The 19,816-nt window shown below is 38.0% G+C and overlaps 1 long non-coding RNA gene across 3 annotated transcripts in view; it reads right to left on the bottom strand.

The window, feature by feature from the left end:
• Positions 1-19,816, bottom strand: part of LOC134486732 (uncharacterized) — a 28,817-nt gene that overhangs the window by 5,433 nt on the left and 3,568 nt on the right. For 2 of the 3 annotated variants that reach the window (XR_010066105.1, XR_010066106.1), the window contains one exon: positions 1,404-19,741. The exons of the other annotated variant lie outside the window; for it this stretch is intronic. This is a non-coding gene — a long non-coding RNA (uncharacterized LOC134486732). Of the gene's footprint in view, positions 1-1,403; positions 19,742-19,816 lie in introns of those variants that run through there. 3 annotated transcript variants of the gene reach the window in all.

Raw genomic sequence — 19,816 nt, 5'->3', positions numbered from 1 at the left:
CTGTTCCACATCTCATACCTCCTCCCTGCCCGATTTTCTCCATGAGGATGTCACCCTCACCCCCACCAAACCTGTAAACTCCCTGGAGCCTCCAGTCTCTTGAGGGTTAGGTGCATCTTCTCTGACTGAAACCAGACCCAGCAGTCCTCTGCTGTATATGTGTTGGGGGCCTCATATCAGCCGGTGTATGCTGCCTGGTCGATGATCCAGTGTGTGAAAGATCTCAGTGATCCAGGTTAATTAAGACTGCTGGTCCTCCTACAGAGTGGCACTCTTCTTCAGCTTATTCCAGGTTTTCCCTAATTCAACCACAAGGCAGTTTCTGTCCATTGGTTGGGTGCACATATCTGCATCTGACTCTTTCAGCTGCTTGTTGAGTCTTTCAAAGGGCAGTCATGATAGGTTTTAATATATATGAAAATTTTGCCATGTCTTCTGTGCCTAACACTGTACTTCAAGTTAAATATGCTTAATAAAGAGTCCATAAGTTGCATTTAGCATAACCTTTGTCATTTAAAAAAAATAGAGTTTCAGAGCTGTAGAGATGGATCAGAAGTTAAGAGTACTAGCAACTACATAGCAGTTCACAACTGTAATTCAAGGTTATAACTCAGGGTATGACGTCCTCTCCTAGCCTCTGCAGCACCAAGCGCACATGTGGTGCACAAACACATACCAGGTTTAAAAAAATCCATATACATAAATAAAATTGTGAAGAATGAAGACACTAGAAGACTAAATTAATTCCTTGTGTTTACTAAGTATTAGGGCCAGAAGTTGGGTGTAGCCAATGACATCCATAAATTTAAACATTTTGCTCATGTTCTTACACAACTTCATGACGATAGGTATTGTGGTTAGCCAAGAGAGTACTCCTTCTCAGGACTATATTTGAGATATTCCAGAAGTACATTAGAACTTATTATTAAATGAGAAAAGTTTGTATTGTATTCATTAAAGAAAATATTCAAAAAATGAAAAAAAATGAACCATAAAGTGACAGAAAAAGAAATTGCTAATTAGGAAGAAAATAATCATTAGAAAACTCCACTGGAAGGTTATAGTCCCATACAATCTTTAGTCCCTATTATTATTTAAAAAATAAAGAATTAAAAACAATTCAGGAAAGTAATGAAAGGTACAGAAAAGAAAGTCCAAGACCTTCTCTACAGTTGAGGAATATCCATGTCCCATGGAACTTGGGAAAGGAAGTAGTGAGTGTGTTCAAAGATAGGTTAATCCTTGAAAAGCCTAGAGGTTTTAGGAAGCAGATGAGAAGAAATGAGTGGGCAGGGGGATCAAGTTAAATATTATAAAGAAATCCTGAAGCAGAATCCATGAATATTAAAAAAAATATCATTTCAGATTCAACTTTTGTTTTGCTTTTATCTCCAAGTTTATTTTCTTGCTCCTCGACTGCACTTCTTTTTAAGATATGAACTGCAATAACTATGGTAAGAGGTGAGAAAACCAAAAGAAAAACAGCATCCAGGAGATGCCTAGTGAGGAAAGAAAAGTTATATATGGCGTTTGATACTGAAAACAATCAAGGGTGGAGGGAAGGTGGCAAAGGGTGAAATCTAGATTGGCTTCAGTTTCTGCACGAGTGTCTGGGAAGATGTTATGTTACTTTCAAGGATCTGCATGTGAGAGAAAGAGAGGGAAAGTCTGTAGAGATTTGGAGGTGCTGATTTTTAGGTTATTTTATGTGATCTAGGTGGCAGTGACTCATAGGCAATTGAATATGTGCATTTTGAATTTTTGTAACAAAATCTCCAAAGAAAGTAGTTTCGTGAATTATCAACATGTGGATAAATATACAAATGATACTAAATATTTAAGTCATGTCCAGAGGATAAAGAAACCAAGGCAAACTTCAGTGGAGTTCAGTGGAGCAAAGTGTCCTGAGAGAGCCATGAAGAAATCTTAATGCCACACATAAAAGCCAAGTGAGACATTGAGTGGGGAGCCTTTTGGTAGAGTAGTCTGTGTCCTGGGACATTGTGACAAAGCATTTGTGTTGATATGGGAGCAGAAAGTCTAAAAGTAATGAAGTGGGGATAAAAAGAGAATAAGATTCGAATAGACTGAGGACAAGCTGGAGAGCAAAGGAGAGAGAAAGCTGGGAGACATGGAAAATGATTGACGAGATGCTAAGACATTGCCGGAGTGGAGAGTCTGAAGTGCAGTTAAAAGATGAAGAAGAGGCAAGAAGGGTTTTGGTTTTGACAGCTAAAATTGTAGAAGGTCTACCTGGCAATGACGATGTGAGGTCAAGATAGCTAGATCCTTGCAATTCTTAAGAAGTAAAAACATACTGTGCTATGTGCTATACAAACTTTAACTATCCAGAAGGTATATTCATGTGAATAGTCTATTATGTAAGCTGTGTTGTACATACAGATGAACAATTCCATACTTTTATATTTGCATGTCCTAGGAAAGTAACTGTGCATATTGCAATTGAGCTTAAATGACATTTTAATAAGAATTGGCCCTTATTTCAAAAAAATACACAGCATCAACAGAAAAACACAGTTTATGGTTGTAAGTCACCAATGGTCTATTTCTTTTGTTCTGGTTTGAGTCATCCAATTTATATAGCCTCTTCAAAAATCAGCAGCTCTCATGACCTCATACCTGAGAATTTGCATATTAAAATGAATGAATAGGTAGAGATTATGCCTTTGCTTTCTCTTTTTATTTTTAGAATAAAGACACTATTTTGATTCTCTTCTTTTACCCTCATTGTGTTCAGTAGATAGGAAATCAAACTGATTAGGACACTGCATTGCTGAACGACCACTCTCACTTTCTTTCACTTGGGCAGTATCTAATCATCTTGGACCCTTTGTACTTCAGTGACCATAATTTTTATTATAGATAGAATGGCCATAAAACTTTTCATTCAAATGGAATGATTTAGGGAAGGAAAGGGGGCACTATTGATACTGAAGGATAACTAAAATGAATTTGGACTTTCCCAGGCAAATCAAGACATATGTCTACCTTAACTATACACTACAGGTATGAAGGAAAATGAATTATTTATTGATCATAGAAAACGCCAGATATTCTTGACCTGCATGACTGAGAAAATTCCCTCTTGAGGGTGGCGCCACCTAATTCATCATTACAGCTCTAGCATCTGGCTCAGTATTCAGTCCACATTTGGAATCTGGTTTACAACTCAGTCAAGAGTTCTGAATCAACTCTACTTAACCACTTGATATCAAATAATCATGAACCAAGAAATGCTGTTAAGTTAATCAATGGCCATAGCCCCCAAGACAAGAAGACAGTTTTTAATAGACATGCAGATGATTCTCGGAGAAACCTGAAATTTCTTCCTTGCAAAATGCAGAGGCTTGGAATCCAAGAACAGCAGAATTAACCTCAATATTTTCTAATAGCACAGCTCAAAGCTGAGACTGCCTAAACTGGCAATTCTCAAGTTTAGGAATCATTTGTCAGTCTTTCCCAAATGGAAACTGTGCAGATGGTCTTCAGTAAGTGAAGAAATAAGTTCTCCTTCAGCCTAACAATGGAATATCTGTTGATAGCATTTACAAAGAAAAACCAAGTTGTCAAATTAGTAACCCATCTTGTGCGGCAAAGTGTTTGACAAAAGCCTCTTAAGAAAGAAAGGGTTTAGTCTACCCTGAAGTTCAATTCTAAGTCCATCATAGTGGAGGCATGGCAGGAGGAGCATGGGCAGCTGGTGGTGTTGCATCTGCAGTCAGAAAGGCAAGAGCAATAAAAATCTGCTCACTTGCACTTCTGATTTATGCAGTCTAGGATACCAATCTCATAGGGTGGTACCACTTACATTTAGGTTTAGGCCACACCTCTTGACACTGTACATCCCATTCCTTTAAACGCCAGTTCCTAATGCAAATTTACGTTTTCTATCTTCAGACTATCTCATGGGCTCAGTTCAGTTTCAGCCCTTGAGCAAGAAGGCTGGCTAGACCCAAACCAATACTTCCAGTGAAGAAAACAACCTCCCACACTAGAACTTGGAAGAGCACAAAGAAGTGGGGCAGGCCTCTCATGAGCCTGCCATCAAGGTTGTCTATGATAATCTCCTTTGCTCAAATATCAACTCGTTGTATTCTTAATCACCTAAATTACTAATTAACAAATTGTCTTCACAAAAGCACCTTAAATGCGGTTTAAAAAGCATAGCTGTAGTGCAGCCATATTGACAAGGGAAATTTAATATCAGGTCACCACATAGACACATTGAAGGTTTGTTCTCAAAGGCCTTATTAAGCTAACTTGCACTCAGCTCCGTGTCTTTCTTCTACATATTTCAATTTCGAAAAACTGCAGTGTCTGTTCTTATTCTTGATAAAACATTTGTTTGTTTGTTTGTTTTACATCTCAGTCACAGCCCCATTCTGTCTTTCCGGTCTCATCCTTGCAAATCCCTCTTCCAATTTCCCCCTCCTTAGAGAAGGGGAGTTTCCCTTGGGTACGATCCTGCCCTTGGGAATCTAGTCCTCCCAGGACTAGGCATATCCTCTTTCACTGAGGCCCAAATAGGCAGTCCTGGGTAGGAAAAGGGAGCCTTGGCTCCACTTGTTAGCCAATGATTACCAAGATGCACATCTGCTACAAATGTGTAGGAGGCCTAGATTCAGCCCCTGGGTACTCTTTGGTTGGTGGTCCAAGCTCTTTGAACCCCCACAGTCCCAGGTTAGTTGACTCTGTAGGCCTTCTGGTGATTTCCTTGACCCCTCTGGCTTGGTCACTTTTGTCCCCCACTCTTCCACAATACTCCCTGAGCTCTGCCTGATGTTTGGCTGCCTCTATCCATTGTTGGATGAAGCCACTCAGGAGACAGATATGCTAGGTTCCTGTCTGCGAGGATAGCAGAATATCATTATTAGTGTCAAGGGTTGGCTTTCTCATCTGGGATGGGTCTCAAGTTGGGCTAGTACTCGGTTGGCTGTTCCCTCAGTCTCTGCCTCATCTTTATCTCTACAGGACTTGTAGGCCAGACAAATTTGGGCCAAAAGTTTTGTAGGTAGAATGATGTCCCCCTCCCTCCTCTGGAAGTCATGCCTGTCTAGAGGAGGCAGCCACTTTCATCTCTATTTGCCCTTTTTATAAAAATCTCAAACTTGTCAAAGTAAAACAAAGCCCAATTTAAAATAAGAATAGAAACTTAAGAGGATCCAAGAGACTACATAAGAGCAGAATTTGGAGTCCTGCTCCCTTCTACTTTTAGTCTTAGAGCAAGAGAAATACCAAATGTTGAATCCCAATTTTAGTCTCAATGGCTGCAAATAGTCATCTCTGTGAACTGAGTAGAAAGAAGTCATTCAGTTTTCCGTGCCTACATCACAGGTATCATGTGGATTCAAATACCAGGCACTGGGCATGTTCACGGTGGAGCTCTGGGATCAGACATTGTCTAGAGTGTTTTCTAATACTTTAGCCCTCAACCTTTAACCCAGAAATCATTATTTTCTTTCTGTATGGTAATTTTTCCATCTGATTCTTTGCTTTCCCTTTTCTACTCTCCCTACATTTCCAGATCCATAATCTTTCCCTATTTTCCTGTTTTTGGATTATGCTTATTTTTTTGTACTAAGCCATGTAAGACCATTGTTGAAAGTATGCAGTGAACTTTACGGATATTTTCCTCTCACATACCTAACTGCCCTTCCTTTTTCATGTTGCTTCCCTCTTCCTTCCCTTTGTTCTCCTGAAGAGTTTCTTGTCATCTGTACGCATATAGTTTCATGGATCTATATAAAATCTTGAACTAAACACATGATAGAAAATGTAATATTTACTTTCATAAGATTGTCTTTGATATTATTATCTGTAGTTGCATCTGTTTTTTCACCAATGAAAAAATGTCACTTTTTTATGGCCAAAAAGTTAATGCTACTGTGCATATAAACCACATTTTTTCCATCCACTTTTCTGTTGATGGCTACTTAGGTTGGTTTCATAATTTAGCTATTATTAAAAGTGCTATTATGTGCCAGCGTCTCTGTGACATGTTGGCTTAGAGTGGTACAGTTGGATTATATGATAGGTTGACTATATTTTTAGGTTTTGAGGAAACTGCATCATGTCTTATCTATTCTTAATGTGGAAACAAATTTAGAAGTGTCATGCCTGCTTCCATAATGACTGGACTAGTTTACACTTTCATATTACAAAAAAAAAAATCTCCCCAATTTCCTTCCCTTAAAGTAGCATAATTTTTCAGAGTCACCCTTCTAGAGCAAAGACCTAGTTCCACTCTACTCTGAAGCTCTGTATGTCATGTCTTGTCACAAACTGTATGTTGCAAACATAAAGATAAATATTTCCTAAAAGTCCCCTTCTCTCCCTATCTGATTCTTCCCCATGTTCTGCCAGTACCTCCACTGCAGTGTCATAAAGGTTTCCCTGAACAGTTAGACATTCCCACCTCTGCCTTAATGATGATATACATACCTGTTGTGAGATCTATCATCTATTTTCTGCCTACTAGTCTGTCTCCTTCCTCTGTTCCAGAGAAGAATTCTTTAATGACAGAATTTAAGTTGAATTATTCATCTATATAATCAAAGGAACAAAACAATGTATGGTACAGAGTTTAGACAGATTGCCTATTGGTGAAACAAAGGAATGAACAGGCAGATGCTGAATGAATTGGAAAAGTCTTTTTTTGCTGTGCTGGAGTGTTAAATGAATTGTCTTCCTATAGGGCATCTGTGCTGGACTAATTTGGCAAGTTTCACAGTTCAAGTACTCTAAGAAACTGTCTCAGAAAAAAATTAAAGAACTTGCCTAAGGTGGCCAGATATTAAGAGCAAAAGAGAAAAAAAAGAGAGAAATAAAAAGAGAAAGACCACAGAAACTTAAGTCATGCCACCTTGTTCTTTTTGATGCAATGTGCTTGCCTCTGGTAAGTGAAAAGTGAGAATAAATATCTAAGAATACACTTTTGATAGGAAAGAAACTTTTCTTTAAATCATTGTGAACTTCTTTTGTTAATACTATGCCGCAACATGAAAGATTCAGTACTCACTGGGGAATTACCCCAGATGCAGGAAGTTTAGAAGAGCAGAGGAAAGAAATGAATGCCAAGAGGTTTATACAGTATGCCTTCCACAAAGAAAGAAATGATTTTGGGAAGAACAAGGAACTATTAATATGCAGACCTCATGTTAATAATCCAACCTGTGGATCACAATTACTAAAGACATTTTCCCCTGGTAGCATTAATGTTCTTTCCTTTCCAAGGGACACCCAGTCTTAAATAATTATTGATTGAACTGAGCTCAGTGTAAATAGATAGGTAAGATCTTGTGGTTAAGTAATGGTCAGCCTCTCAGTGCTTTGCCCGATGGTAATAAATAAATGAAAAGGGGAATAGGAACATCCTTGAAGTGGGCTCGGCAACTTGGTTTCAAAGTTCACTGATTACTGATAAACATTTCAATATGACACATCCATGCACATTAACCAGCCATTTTTTTTTACAGAAGTCCATATTCAACACAAGGTCTGTAGGACCACAAAGGAGTCCATTTGCACTCAAGCATTCTATGTTTCTTTTCCTCTCAGTAGCTTGCTACAACCTATAATAACTATATTCTTTCCTCAGTCACCTCAGAGCCAAACAAAACTTCCGTTCTTATTCCTTTTTATTGCTACCATGACTTGCACTAAAGACATTTTGTTATGAGCTGGGAGATCAATTCTCCTATCCGCAAAGCAGTCCATCTGAGGTGGGTCACGTGACTCCATATCTACCATTGTTTTCACTTTGACTGTGAAATATTCTTCTATCTCATCGTAGAATGTGTACTCTAGTGTTATGGGCTGGGGGGAAAGAGGTTGGCAAAAATGTTGATTTCCTCTGGAGGCCTTGCATTTGGCAGACCTTTATTGTCTTCCTTTGGTAAGTGTACCCTTGTGCAAAGGAGGACTGGGGATTCTCCCAGGTATGCAAGGCACAGACAGTTATTTACAATTGACTGCAACTCTACGTGTTTGCATGAACATAGGGGCAGATGTCATATAGGAATATTTTAGATCTCACTTAGATATCTTAGAGGGATTTCATGAAAGGCACAAATAAAGCTGATGGCTAGGGTACAGTTGTTTTATGCAGGAGATTAATTAAATGACAGAAAACTGAACCACATATTTGTTGGAATTTTTTAAAGAGTAAATGGTTAGAAATAAGAGATGCTACTTAGCAAGTGGCAAGACTTCACGAAATCATGGTTGTTCAGCAAGAGACTGAGGGAGCAGCCTCTGAAATGGCCTCATCCTTCAGCCTACTTGATTGACACTGGAGTAATATTCACTACAGGGACTCCAGAGTTGAAAAGAGAAGTGCATGTTCCAGGAAAAAATTAAAATCTTGATCTTTGCCATGTTAAACATGAAGTGGTAATGAGACAGCAGGAAGCTACTTTGGTGAATCAGCAGGAAAACAGGACCAAACAGCTGGAGAGGGTGATGGTGCTGAGGTAAAACTGAGTGTTTCATTAGACATACCTTGTATTATGTAGTGTAAAGCTTCATTATCTACAAACTCCATTGTGTATGTTACCTGAGTCTCACGACAACCTGGCATGACAGGCATTATGTACATCTTACAGATCTGGGGACTGGCATTCTCAGAGATGCATAGTTGGGCCAGCTAAGGCTTTTGCTAGCTTCCAGATACCTTCCCCAATCTCATGCACAGAGCTCTAACAACTCCATGACTTTTATCTCTTAGAAGTGGATGGGCCCAAGCTTGGAGAATCATGTTATTTAGTAATTGTATATTAACCATAATTTTTGCACAGATGAAGATCACATAACAAATGACCAAAAGACTCAGACTGTAAGTCCGCAATTCCTCTTAATGTCCTCTGACTAGCCATGTAGGAGCCATGTTACTCCTCCTGTCTTGTAAGGGGCATTATCTATCCCTTTATTTTCTTGCTTGCAGAGCTAGCATTGATGTAGGGAAGCAGATTGTCAGTTTAACTCTAGTTTAACTTGACATCAATTAAGGAGCTCTAATTCTAGTTAACTTCCATGGTTTGAGGGCCAATGTATTTAAAAGATACAGCTAGAATCTTTAGAAAGGGGTTTCTTGCTCTAAACATAGAAAGCAAGTGTGGAAGCTAGTCCCCTTTCTTTCCTCAGGAGGCACCATGCTTAAGAGCAATGCAAAAGCTGCTTCCATGACTAATCTTTACTTCATAAGTATTGAGTCAGACTAATCATAGAGAAAAATAATCTTCCATCAGCATTAAAATGTACATTTGAAAATTAATTTCTTAATAGAATGTATCATTTAAGGCAGGTTGTTCTCATAAAGTTATATTAGGACACACATTTAATTTCTCCTTCCAAACCAAATATCTATATTTTGCCAAAAAATTCTACAAAGATACAAATATAAATTGGTTATTTATTTTTATTACTGTTGTTTATTTTGTTGTTATTAGTTATTATCACTACATATTATGCAAAATACAACTATAAAGTTAAGACCCATTCTCTTATTTTTCACAATTTTCCTAGCTTTGTAAATATGTATCTCAAGACAGGCACACAGGGAGTTGAGAGTTTATAGACAGATGATAGCGGATTCCTACACTTATTCTCAAGGATCTACAAAACTTGGCAGAATAAGAAAATAAAGACAGAATATCTCATTTCATGCATTTTCCAAACTCCTGGTGTATCTTAAATAATTACCATTGGCTTTTTTATTCTATTTCAACTGCTAAATCTAGTAATGCACCAATTTCCTATCATATAGATCAATTAAATTAAATGTAAACACTTGCAGAGAGTGATGTGAATACACTAAGAGTGTAGAGGATGGTCACCACAGTGAAAAGTCAGTGCTGCTCTATAACTCTTACAATACTGAAATGAAGATTTTCTGGAGTTGTCCTAGTAACCTCTTTCTCCAATAATATATTTATTGATATTTTGGGAATTTCACATAATGCACCCCTATCAGATTCAATTCCCAGTCCTCCCAGGTCTATGTTCCCCTCTTGTGACCTATTCTCCCACAAAAGAAAAAGAAAAATAATACCAAATCCGATTTGTATTGTCCATATACTCCCTGGAGCATGGTCAAACTCCCAGTGACCAGCTCCTCAGAGAACTTGAGTCCTTCCCCTCCTATATTTCCAGCAGAAGTCACCAGGTATGCTGAGCTTCTCTCCAACAACTCTATCAAAAATTTCAAGAGTTTTCTTTACTGACTTCCTGCCTAAACTGTTTTTGTTGTTGTTGTTGATGATGTCTGTAATAATTAATCATTTTAATAAATAAAATAAAATAAGGATTGATCAAAGACTTGATTACTCCTTCACGGATAGAAATGATTTTATGTAAAACATGGTCACAAATATTGGCTTCTTCATATTACTTAATCTAGAGATTTTTTTTCCATCTTACCTGTTCATCAGATGCATTAAATATAAACGTTAGGAGAATATCAGATAGATTACCTTGTTTTTCATAGATAGATTACAGCTGTTTTTCTTTGTTGGATTGGATAAAAACAACAACACACCTTTTATTTAACAGGAAATGTATAAATGCTGCCAAATTCCTATTTGTAGTCTTTATACTGGTCTACCAGTAGAATGACAACGTGACTTATGCAAATCATTACGGTTCATGGTAAACCTGACATTTACAGAATTAATGAACTAAATAATGAAGTGACCTCCTAAGTAAATTGGTAAACCAGAACCATTAATCTTTTAATGAAGTCTTTACTATCATTTAAATAATAAATTCTGCATAATTTTACAGAAAAGACACATTAGATTAACAATTCCATCATATGGAGAAACATTACTTTTATAAATCTATCATTGTGCCTGTTTTTGTTTCTTTTTGTTTGTTTCTTTTTTGGTTCCATTTCTATTCAGATTTAGAAAAGTGTCAATTTCTATAGGGGCAACTAAAAGCCTCCAGATTTGAAGACCTCTTCTATCCTCAATGAGAAAGAGAGGTTAGAATCATTTACTGGATAAAAAAGTAAGCAAAAAATTCCTACCGAGCTACAATGAATAAGGAACAACTCTGATTTCAGAATTCCTCCACTGGATGATACACATCACCCAAGTTTCATAACTTCCAAGCTTTCTCAGTACAACTAGGCCATGAAACTAACTTACAAAGCATTTCTCTATTTCCAAAATGGCTACCTTCACTTTTAATTATATTACCTTTCTCTGTCAATAATCAAATCACAGCTCTTAACTGTTCTGGACTAAACCCAACCCTAGAACCTTCAAGTGGTTACTGTTACATCAGTCAATATGTCAAAGGAGTTGCAGGTGGGAGGAAGATCAGGTTGGGTCTTCAGTATGGTTACATTTTTGCAAAGGACCACTCGTTATAGCATGAGGAATTATTAAGTTATTGGTATACAATACCTTCCTCTAGGGGGAAAATTAAAATGCTTAAGTGAAAGAAAATTGTAGGAAAGACAACGCCTGCAATGGTTTTCTCTAGTCCTATGAAAGATGCATATTGTTGTTTGATTGTTGAAATCAATGTTTATTGAACAACTACAATAAGTTCTCTGTGCCTGGCACAATGAAACTAGCAGAAATAAATGAAGGCTGTGCATGAGCTAGAAAGAAACTGGGGGTTTGGCAGGAGAGACCACAGGTACACACTAAACCAATAGCAAGTTGATTAATCAGAATTCCAAGGATGGCATGGAAACCCATGTAACACAAATCCAGAAACTTTATAGGCGTGAAAGATCAATCTAAGTAACTTCAGTCAGAAACTCTGGGCATCCATGAAACTTTATTTCTGGTACTGTATCCTGCTAAATAAACTGAACCATTTCTTGACAGAGAGTACATAGAGGGACAGCATGTAGCCTTATAGTGGCCTTCTAAATGCAGAGCCTAGTTCTTAGCAAACTACAGGAAATTCTCAGGGTTTAATTACTCTGAGGAATTAAAACCAGGCATAAATGTAGCAAGTTCAGTGCTTCCTTTCAGGCACAGGCAGTTTTGGTCGTCAGTAATAAAATAAAAGAGATGACCTCTTTGTGTGGGAGTTGTACTGAGATTTCCACGCATAGAATTGTGACTGTATAATGGATAGACAGTAGTTGTTAAATTGTGGATGAAGAAAATTGACCCCTACCAGCAAATGAAGATGTAAAAGCTTTATCTTACTGTTGGTCTGTATTTTAAGGGAGTTATCTCTGAGTACTTTGTAAACTTGGGATTTGGGAATTGAGTTTGTCTTTCCTGATAAATTTGGCAAAAATCCCAAGAAATAAGATAAATTGTTCCAAGATTGAGATAACTCCATGACATTTAGACAGCAGAGTTGGGAGAAACTTGAAATCTATGACCTGAAATATCCCACAGAGAGAGTACTGCTAGAATCAGTTTACCATGACACATTTCAAATGCATAAAAACAAAGCTCTGTGGATGTGACAAAACTGTGAGCACAGAAGTGCACCTAACAAGAAAGACGACAACAAAATCCCAGTAGAAAGAAAGAACTGGGCACATTCTGCAAGGTGGGGCATGCTTATGGTTCACATCCTGAACAGTGGGTGGAGTAACCATGAAAGAGAGAAAATAGAAGAGTAGTGGTGCCTCTGCTTTTGTTCAACATATGGGAAAATTTTATACTTTAAAAGAACTTACTACATCCAATCAGTGTACAAATGTCCTACACTGTAATAAATGTCTGAAAAAGTCCTTAGTTCTCTTGACTAATTTAAATATTCATCATAAAGGCATGGCTTGTCTTTGACAGGTAGAAAGGATGTTTGATCTAATTTATTTCCTTCTGCCCACATTGAAATATGTGGCTTGACCTGTTCCTTTCTAATGAGACCCAGAAAGGGAGTCGATCCAGATGGGAGGAGAGTTGGGAAGCCACTGGGAGGAAGAGATGGGTGAGGATACCGTAATCAAGATATATTGTATTTAAAAATCTATTTCAATAGAACTGAAAAAATAAATAAAAATACTCTTAAAGCAAAGCAAGAGAGAGAAAGAAAATGAAAAACATATGGCTTAAATATTTCCTCACTTCTTGGGTTTCATATTGACTGAGTTAGTGGTTAGTTAAACTGCAATACAAGTCCATGTAAAAAAAAACCACAATTCTTTCTAAAGTTAGTTGAGAGTCAGCCTGAGAACACAACTTAAGCATCTTCAGGGTCTTTTCCCAAGTGACCAAACTTCTCAGGCCCGTGTGTCTTCTAAGTCTCCGCTATGATTTGAATATTGGCAAGAATGTTTTGAATATAGATGTTGGAAACCTTGTGTCTTAGAATGCAAATGCTCCATGGGATATTCCAGCAAAGTGACCCTCAGTATATCTACCACATTCTACAGTATCAGATCTTTCTGACTCGGGCACAATAGACTTGATCTTTAGGATAGAAATCCAAAAAAAATAAATTTACATATTTACATATGCATGAAGATTTGAGGCCAGTCAAAAATGGTGACTTCAGGCTGGACATAGACCTCCCTGCTCATATGTAGCAGATATGCAGCTTGACCTCGATGAGCAAATGGAATAGAAAGCTATCCCAAAAGTTGTTGCCTATATACGGGATACGTTCTACTAGCTGGGCTGCCTTGTATGACCTCAGGGGGAGAGGAAGCCTCTCAGAGACTTGAAGTGCCAGGATGGGGGGATAACTGGGGGTGGGGGAACCCAGCTTAGAGAAGAAGGGGAGGGAAATTGGGAAAAGATTGTGGGAAGAGGTGATTGGGAGTGAGAGGGATGTAAAATAAGTAAGTAAAAATATTTAAATAAAAATGGTTTCATAAATAATAAATATGACCAATTTTATTTGCCTCTTATGAGTAGTTCAACTAGTTAAAAGTATCAATACCTGCTAAACTTGTATCATCAGCAGTTGTGAAACCATGCTTGATTTGATTCACTGTATCTATTTTCCAGATAGTTTTGAAAAACCATTTATTTCAAATGTGAGATTGGTGATTTTCTAAAGACATTTTCTCAAGTTTTTGTAGAAGCTCTGATGTTAATGTTTTTTATAGCTCTTTCTACAGTGCCTGCTCAATATTGTACCCAGTGAAATGAAAAAACATTTATTTTCATCTACGAGAAGTTCAGTGTCTGCCCTCACCTGCTGATAGCTCTTGCCTGAATCCTTGCTTAGTGATGCACACTCTGTCACATGACCTTCATGCCCACTGACATGATAATCATTAAAAACAACTGGATAGTACTCCCTGGAAAGTGTGAGGTTGCTGGCAGAAGGTGATCAAGTGAGAAGACATTTGTGACTCCAGTGACCTCTGTGAACTGAAAAGAGCCATTCTCCAATGAACTTGAAAGAAATGCCCAACTTAAGTAAACGGTGGAAGTCTAATTAAAAAGTCCCTTACTCTAAGTATTGTGAAGGGGAAAATCCTCTGTGGGAAAACATTGTATCACAGTGGTTTGTCTCACATTCACTGAAAAGGAAAGGGGAATGCACAAATCTTGGAGAAAGCCAGAACCCATGTCTAAGTTCGTCTTCCCTTGCCAGTATGGTTTCCACTGAGCCTGAAATTTTCAACGAGGCATGCATTGATTTTTTTTTTCAGTGTTGCTCCAACTCAATTTCACTCTCTGAAAAAATTATGTGGCCACCTTCATATCCTCCATAGTACAACGAAGTCCACTGTAGGACACTTGCTTTATGGGCCCTTATGTTAATGGCCCTAAGCTTCGTAGGTTTGTACAGAGAAGGGATGAGGTATTAAGCACTTGTAATACACTCTAACTCAGAATACTGCCTCACCTCACGTTTCTCCAGAGAAATGAGAGATTATAGAGGGATGTCTTAAGCTATCTGTGACTCCTAGGTTGCCTGATTTTTATAAATATAAATGTTATTGTTCACACTTCAAAGGTTGGGAGGTCTTGAGACAGTGTCATCAAGTTTGATGCTTGGTATGGCTCACTTCCTCTTTGAAATGCTACTGTCTTATTGTTATGTCCATCCTTCTGTGGCAGAAGCAAGGGCCCCAAGATACTCTTCTTTAAAAATATTACTGCTTTTTGTGGGTGTAGATGCCTGATAACTATATTTCCAAAATCTGTACCCCTTTTATTCCTTTTTGCATTTAATTTTTAAATTCTAACACAATGCATTTTATTCACATTCTTTCCTCTCCCCCAAGTCCTCCTAGCTCCTCCTACTCAACTTTTTGGTCTTTCTCTCTCATCACCCAAATCTGATGTCCTCAATATATTGGTGCTTCGGATCTTTCGAGAGTGAATGAAATAGTAGCTGTTCCAACAAAAGGAAGACCGAAGAGGAAAGTTCACTAACAGCAATGTGGAAAAAAGAATCTTGGCGTACAACCACATCTATTTGTGGTTACTACATTGGACCATAGTCTAGAGAACTGTCTTTATGATTAATTCCCATCTTGCTGCTGAATCGATCATGCAGTGATCTGCATTGATTATTAAGGTAACTGAAGTAACCGGATCAGACATGGCTTACCAGTGCAAATTGGCTAATTCATCAACACATAAAGATTTCAGGCGAATGATTAGTGATTGTCACATATCACCAGGAAAAGAATTACCTCACACTTATCAAATCTGCTGAGCTCATTTTTGCTGACATGAGTTGTATTGTTTAATAAACACATTTTTTTTACCTTGGAACTATAGGTTTGAGATCAGTCAGAATTGTAAAAAGCTGTTTTTAATCCTGAACCACCTATGTATAAATCAAAAGACTGGTAGCTGGGTAGTGGAACTATCCTTCACAAAATATCTTTGTGGTGATTTATTCTTTTACTCTAATCTCAAGTTAGATACTAGAAAGTTGTAACTTCTGGTTACTCTGAAACAAACTAAACTCTAATTACAGTAGACCTTGACAATCAATTCTGAGACTCTATGTGTAATAGAAAGCAAAATTTGCTTGAAAAGATTCACTTCTTCCCCTATTGATTTCTAATGAAATATTTATTCTAGTGTTTTTCTTTCTTTTTTTTTTTTTCGGAGCTGGGAACCGAACCCAGGGCCTTGCGCTTGCTAGGCAAGCGCTCTACCACTGAGCTAAATCCCCAACCCCTGTTCTAGTGTTTAATATTATTTTTAACCCTACAAATTAGGAACATTAATTGGGAGATGAAAATGAAATTGGGTAATCTTGTGCTACAGAGGTAGCATGGTTGTAGCAGCGAATTAGTTAAACCACTTCCAGCCACTCACCAGACCCCTCTGGATTGTAGAATGAGGCACACCCACATGCCAGTTAATGTTGATATGCCTTGATTAGCTCGATGGCTGGGCATTTTTAAACCTCCTCGTAGCTAGCAAACCTCCCCTCTGCATATACCTGAATTAACACCCTCCTAATCTTAATTTTATCTTTTTTGCCCCATTACCTTCTGGGCAGCCCACCTTCCTTGCCACCTTAGGGCTGCTTTACATTTATACGACATTTACATTTATACTACATTACATCTCACTCTCCTCTTCTTCACATTGTGGTCCGTCCTCTACCCCTCCAATGGTGCTTCCCCATCTCCTCCCAAAAGTCCCGCCTGTCTGCCCTGCCCAGCCATTGACTGCTGGTATCTTTATTCACCAATTGCCACCAATCAAGCGCATGGTCCTTCAGTGTCTTATGTGGAGACCCTTGTGTAAGCAGTTTTGGAGACCAAAACTAACATTATAATACAAGCAGCATTAGGCCAAACCTACTCCACATGGTGGTCAGCCATGCACAAGCCCTGGGTTAGATTCTCAGTGTTGATCTCATTAGGTAAAGGAGCAAATAAATACACAGATAAATAAATGCAATCCTATGCAATTATTAGAAGCTGAGTTCTGAACTTCCAACAACTGAGTAAGAAATAAAGACGTGAGTAAAGGGTTAAGGTGCTCACCTACCACTTTGAGGTACAAAAGAGTCCCTAAAAGTCTAGATCTCCTGTCACAGTTTCCTTTAACAAATATACATTCACTTCATTCAAAACAAAACAAACAAAAATGAAGGTTAAACCATGCATCTCATTTATTCTACTGTGTAACTTTAAAGAGACAAAAAATGTCAAAGTTGTCAATATTTCTAAGAATCTGGGATGATTCAGGTTCTGCAGACTTCTGTGCTGAGAGTGAGCATGAGGTAGGAGAGTGGCTACTGGGAATCCTCCAGAGCACTGGCCTTGGCTGTGGGTGCTTCTGACTTGGGGAAATATTTCTGCATCCAAGTGTAAGGCAGCCTAACTCTTGGATCTTGTTGCAAGGAAATATTTAACCACGAAAGAAAACTTTAAACACAGTGGTACACTGACAGATCCGAGTAAGTGTCATGTGGAGAAAGATACCAAGACCTGTTTCACTTGTTTTTGAAAAAGCAAACAGAGTAGGATGCAAAATTGCCTCTGATTTTGAGTTAAACGGCCTACAGTTGAGATTGGCTCCACTCGGCATAAGTTGGGATTCCCCAATGCTTCTTCTGCCTTTAAAATGAAGCTCTTCAGATTGGCAGAGCGGGAATATTTTCTTTGAACTTTTAAATGATATGTAAATATGAAAAAAGATATAAATGCTAATAATTAAAAAGTAAATGAATGATACCCAGTGTGGCATACTTGAAAAGCAGGGTAATTTATTTTAAACATTCCCAGAAAGTGGAAGCCAGGAGTGCTAAGCCCCTCTCCTTATTCCCTCTTCACACTAATGTAAGCAGTGAGTTGCAAAGAAATAAGGTGAAGTATCCAGATAATTCTTGAAAATATTTGGCACAGTTATCAAACAAAACCAATCCAAACCATACCAAAACCGACCAACCATACAAACAAAAAAAAACAAACAAAAGACTAGTTCACTATTCTGGAGCATTTGCTATTTCCTTTCTTCATGATACTTCTCATTCTACACTGTAACCAAAAAAGGGAAGGAACCCTTGGCAAAGGATTGGATGGATGAGCAGTAGAGGAAATGTTAGATTTCTAGAAAAAGCATATTACGGGTACAATGGGGAAGAGACAAGAATCAACCAAGATAAAATAGGTATGATGACTACTCACAAAAGTTCAATTACTTTGTGAACTAATTTTTAAAAGATAAAAATTAAGGGGCTACCAATTATAAGAAGCTTATAAACGATGACTTAATATTTGAACTATGTGTGGGGGATATGGCATAGTATGGGTTATTCTAAGGAACCTTGTGGAACTAATCTAAAGGCTACTATCTGTAAGAATTTCTTAGCCACAGTACATTTTGAAATCTTATGGTTATGTTTTTTAATTTATTAGTAACTGTGATTAAACATAGACAAATCCTTCGGTGTTTTTGTATACTGAATGCTTTGGATTTTAGCCCGTATGTAAAAATGCCATATATTCATTAGTCACGTACCTCAATAAACTGAAGTCTACGCATGTCCTGACTTAAAATAATAAGAGCAAATTAACAACTGAAATGTTTAACCTTCAAAATTCACTGAGCACAGTGACTCCGCGAGCTACATTTCATTTATGAGCTCACTGCCTAGTTATATCAGAGTTGCTTGCTTGCAAGGTTTGGGATGGCTTCTTCTCCTCCAACTTGCAGCTTCGAGAATGTTCTACTCCTATCAATGGAGAGCCTGAACTGTTACAGCTTTAATTACCTTTAAAAGTTAGCAAGACAACATCCCAATGTCCTTACGTTATTAAATACCTCTGCAGATGTAAGGCTTTTAATCTCTGTAGAAGGAACCTGACTTCCCTGCCACCAAGATTGTTATTCACGGGAAGGTGTGACCTGCATAAAAATCTCCACTCACCCTTTGGTTACCCAATAAATATCCTAAGGATGGAAGAAGGAATAAATTAAGAAATTAAATCAAGAATGATGGGAAAGTCTTACTGCTGTAAATAATTAGACAAGGAGACTAACAGTGAAGGCAGCAAGAGAAGCTAGGGAAATTAGTACCAAGAAAGGAGTTTGGAATCATGGAAAATGACTTTAAACAAAAACCTGCTTTTTCAGATATGTTTGAGTTAACACCGTTCCCATCCAATAGTCTTCATGTTCTCAAAAATTGTTTTTACCGTCTATCAAGTAACAGTGTCTGTATAAAACAAGAAATGTTAGCACTTATGAATGATAAAAGCATGGGGATGAAAGAGAAAATTGAGTAGTGTGATAGTGTGGGAGAGAGAGAGTGGGTAGGAGAGGGAGAGGGAGAGAGACAGAGAGAAACCAAGAGCCCTGCTAGATGTGTTAGGGAAGATGGATTGTAGAAGACAGTCTCAGTGTTGCATGCTTCCCATGTGGTCATGGTTTGGGTAAACTCTTGGCTGAAAGCATTTGAAGGTGATTACAATGATTTAAGGAGGACATGTATAGCCATATGTGTGCACACGGGTACACATGTGTGCATGGTGGCATGCAGAGGCCAGAGATACATGTTGGATCTTGTTCTTCAGGACTCACACACTCACTCACGATTTTTGAAACAAGATCTCTTACTGAGACTCAGGACTCACTGATTCTGCTAGGCTGGCCCACTAGAAAACCACACCCACATCAAGTCACCCATGTGCATTTCCCAACTGCTGTGATGATAAGCAATGACATCATATTGAGATTTTGGAACAGCATTTTAACAAGAAAAGAACAGCAATACATGAAATCTAGATGGAATATATCTCAGACTCCACATTGCCCCTTCAAATATCCACTCTCGTAGCTATCTTGTCTCTTTAGTCACCATCCTCCTGCCAACATATATATTTAATTTGGACACTTTAATGCCTCGATCCCTTAAGAAGCAACAGTAGCATATTTTGACT

The sequence above is a fragment of the Rattus norvegicus genome, chromosome 4 (genome assembly GCF_036323735.1).
Source record: "Rattus norvegicus strain BN/NHsdMcwi chromosome 4, GRCr8, whole genome shotgun sequence".
NCBI lineage: Eukaryota > Metazoa > Chordata > Mammalia > Rodentia > Muridae > Rattus > Rattus norvegicus.
This window is presented reverse-complemented; position numbering and strand designations above follow the sequence as displayed.